Below are 4,224 nucleotides of genomic sequence, written 5' to 3' on the forward strand. Positions count from 1 at the left end.
TGTAAACAAGAACAACTCGAAATTACTAAACTATTTCTTGCATGGAAAGAAAATTAGAAACTTGCAAGTGCATCGTACAAGTTCTAGAGAATGGAGACCATCGTGCATCATGTCCCAAGTTGTAATATGAACAGGATCTAAGCTATTTCCCTGCCATTCATGACACGGCACGCGCGAACATGGCGCCATGCCTGCCTCGGGCACTTGAGTAGTCCTATTGACCCGAGGCTTCTGTTTCTTTGTGTGCAAGTCGTCATTCCGTACGAACTCAGCAAACATGTGCATGTGTCAGTGATAAGGCACTGGCATGCTTGACAAGCTATTTCATAATGTACAAAAATAAAATTGTAGATAGGACGAGCATGCAAAGCAACAGGAGTCGCAAAATGTCAAAAAGGAGATGTGAGCCATGCATGCAAAAAGGAGAAGACGAAGGAAAACTGGGGCGTCGATGTAGCATCTAGCATGCGCATGCAAACCACTTGTCATTTCCGATTCTTGGGACTTCAAATTCATCAGCATGGACCGTTGAAGTTTGAGGCAATTGCCCCTCCAAGATTTCAACTCTCGGATCCCAACTGTACCGGTGCTCCGCAGATCAATAACCGACCATACATTCTTGTCTGATGGTGCCTTACGATCAACGTATTGATTTGTAATGTGTGTGTTTGGCAGAATGTTTGACGACCAGAAAGGCTCGGAGTTCGATCAGCTATTATTTTTCGCAAGTGTCAGCTCCCATGCAGTATTATAATAAGCCTCATTCAAACTAATCAAATTGCCTCGTGTGTTTCCTTTTTGGGGCATTGGTCGCAATGTGTTTGGCCAGACCAAACCGTTGCTCTGTCTTTTGGAAACAAACTCTTGAATTGTTCTCTCACTTCATGTTTTACTAATGTTCTTTGCCCTGTACACTTTGATTTCCATATACTAGTTGGCATATTTATGTATCAGGGACAGAAAATGTCAAACAGTTTGACCAGTGTGGCTGCTTTGCAGGCCTCCGACCAGTAGCTCCTCGGCAAAGGAGATTGTTTGACCTCTGCAAACTGATTTTTTTCCGTCTACCGAGGCGATTGCTTCCCATGCCTTTCTTGAATGGCTTGTGGATACTGTAGCTAGGTTGAAATTTCCCTCCTCTGCTTCTGAGAGAAGTTAATTAACAGCACGATTTGGAACCGAGGATTTTCCAAGAAAATAATGTTGGAGCTGTTATTTGGAGGAAAATAGTTTGAGACGCATGTGACTCAAATAAGTGTGAAAGTTCAAAGTTTCCGTTTCAACATCAGCATCGTATTCAAAATACTACCTCTGTCCATAAGATTTTTCTAAATATGGATGTATCTAGACACTTACATTCAGATTTAGAAAAACCCCAGACATCTATTTATGGAACAACTTTGAACTTTTATTATTTTTATTGGAATAAATAATATTTATTTAAAATATGTAATAAAAATAGGATAAATTCACACATAATTTTAAAGTGTATATTAAACATTTGGAAGTATTTTAGCAGTTCAAAACTTCAACCCCGTCATTATCTAAATTTTGCAAAACTAGAGAGAGTAGCTTGCTCGGTACATAGAAATATGTTCAAATGCTCTAATGCAAAAGTGTCTGAAGATGGCAAAAATGATTTGCAGATGTCTTCCATACAATACTCACATTGTAATATTCACACGATTGCAGTGGTCAAATTTGAGGACCAAAAGTTACAAGGATTAATTTCTTTGTGATATATATATTACTAGCATGGTTTCTCCAAGACTTAAAGACACAATGTTTTCTACTCCATCCGTTCTGATTTAGTCTACATCTTTGAAAAAATCAGACAAACTAGTATACATTTATTAATACTATTTCAACCAATCAAAGCTACAAAGAGCAGGATTGCTTCATTTTTGAGTTGTTATTGATTACAAAGCTAAAATGTAGACTAATTTAGAACAAATTTTAGGCCTAGAAATAATGGAGGCAGTCCTTGGATCCCTCTCACACCGTGATAAAGAACTGTCCGACGCTTGTCTTCATTGATCTTGGACGTACTGTCGAGTGTCGGAAGGCTACATTGGTCAATTCCAAATGAACGACATGCTTGGAGTTTTCCGGAGCGGATGGATTTTGGTCGCGCGCTACCATATTTTTTCTAAAAGTTTGGTTGTAGAGGGAGAGTTGCAAAGCTCTGCGATCTGTTGCCATCACGGAACATGTCTTAGTTCCACGGTGAAGTCAGACGCACAGAATGGCATGGAAGCTGAGAACTGAGGACTAGCAGTGGGGATTGAGTCTTGGTGGTGATGAGATTCTGGCTTGGTGATTAATGACTTGGAGCAGCGATATTGTCCATTGGGGGCCACAACTTGAGGAAGTCATTGTCTATACTTGCAGGGTTAAAACCCAAGGTCTGGCGTTAATTGGTGGTGCATGGCAATGGTCTTGTTGAAGGTATTGTTTTGTGAGTGCAGATTTTCTCCGGGGTGAACACCTATGGTCATTAATCAGGGTGATGACGGTGCTTGCACACTATTCCTTTCTTGGAGGTGTCGTTTTTGAAGATGATGGATTTCTGGTGTTGTCTTCATGGTGGTTGGCCTGTTATTACAAGGACAAGTCACTATAGCGGAATGGAGGGAGTATGCTTCAGAAAATAGGTTTATGTGTACCTATGATCTCAAACTTGTCTTCAGCTGGGAGAATAGAAGCATAGACAATGCCCCCAAACACACCCAAACTAAAATAGAGACCCTCCAAAATGCAAGTAGCTATCAATCTGAAAGTGACACATTTGTCATTAGTGAAATGAAGCGATGGCAACTGGCCTGCTCTAGCTTTGCCACCAAACAAACAGGAAGTCGACAAGTTTGCATATTTTATTTAATCATTTGAACACCATGTGATGATTAGTAAAGAGAGGGCGGATCGGAAGTGGTCTATGATTGTCCTACTCCCACCTGTCAAGCCGTCTCACACATTCCACCAAGCTATATTTCTTCCCCGCGCAATCCAGCTTCCCCATGTGCTTCTCTCGTGCGTGCGAGCGAGCATGACCCCATCCACGGATCACTGCTGAGATAGGGCGGCGCGCGGGAGGAGCACAAACGTCGATCTCATCTAGCACGCGTGCCTCGTCAGGCAGCTGTAAGGTTTTCATCACTGTTCGCCGTCGCGTTGATCGGAGCACGGTGTCTTTTGACCGTACGTCGCCGTCGGACCCCGCCTCCCCGGTAGCGACCACTTCCCCGTTGTACTCCAAGCAAAGCGAAAAAAGAAGTACTACTAGAAGCATCATCTCTCACATATAGCCAAGCAGAGGGACCATCCTGATTAAAACATTCGCGTGCCTCGATCGCCCCCATCGCTTGGATCTCAATTCTCGGAAGAAAAAACCGGCCAGGAGATCTGGTTAGGATCGCTACAGTTAGGTCATTAGGTGGGATGTTTAGCCCAGTTGGTCGCGAGCAAATCTGTGCAAACACATCGATTGATCTCGCACGAGAAGAATGTGTGCGCCGCAACTGCCGCATAGATCGCAAAGGACCAGTAGTCAGTAGATCGATCGACAGTGATCAGTAGGTACCATCCGTAAGTGGCCAAAACTGATAGATCCCCAGGACGCGAATGCGTAGGCCCCTCGATCGTTTCTCATTTGCTATCTTTATCCAGCGCAGGCCGCAGGGTTCCTAGTGATCCACTAATGGCAAATCCTCCTGGTGGAGAACGTACGTACGTAGTAGATGCTCCCCGCCGATCGAGATCTCATCCACGCCATGTATGATGTGATGTGATCTCCGATCCGCATCATCATCGGCAGATCGGCTCGATCGATTCCTCGGATAAGCAGGAAAGGGTACGTTTCCTCATGATTCCGCGGAATCAATCATTGAGATATCCAATTCCGATGATGGGCAAGTCACTTTGTTTGATCCTACGGGCGCCTTTAGGGTGTGTTTGGTTTGTGCCCAAGATTGCCCCACCAAAATTTTGGCTAGCCAATATTTTGGTTGAGCTATTCCTTGCCCATAAGTTGGCCAATATTGACTAAAAAATTGAACTAGAATTGGTAGTGGAGCATTGGCAAGCTAAAAAATTGGCAACTATCCAAACAACAACCAATCTTTTGGTGATGACCAAAAAATTGATAGGGTATGATTTGGTAGCAATCCCTTAGGGCATCTCCAACCGGGCGACCCAAACGGACGCGCTGGGCCGTCCGTTTTGGGC

Source organism: Lolium rigidum, chromosome 6, assembly GCF_022539505.1.
Source record: "Lolium rigidum isolate FL_2022 chromosome 6, APGP_CSIRO_Lrig_0.1, whole genome shotgun sequence".
NCBI lineage: Eukaryota > Viridiplantae > Streptophyta > Magnoliopsida > Poales > Poaceae > Lolium > Lolium rigidum.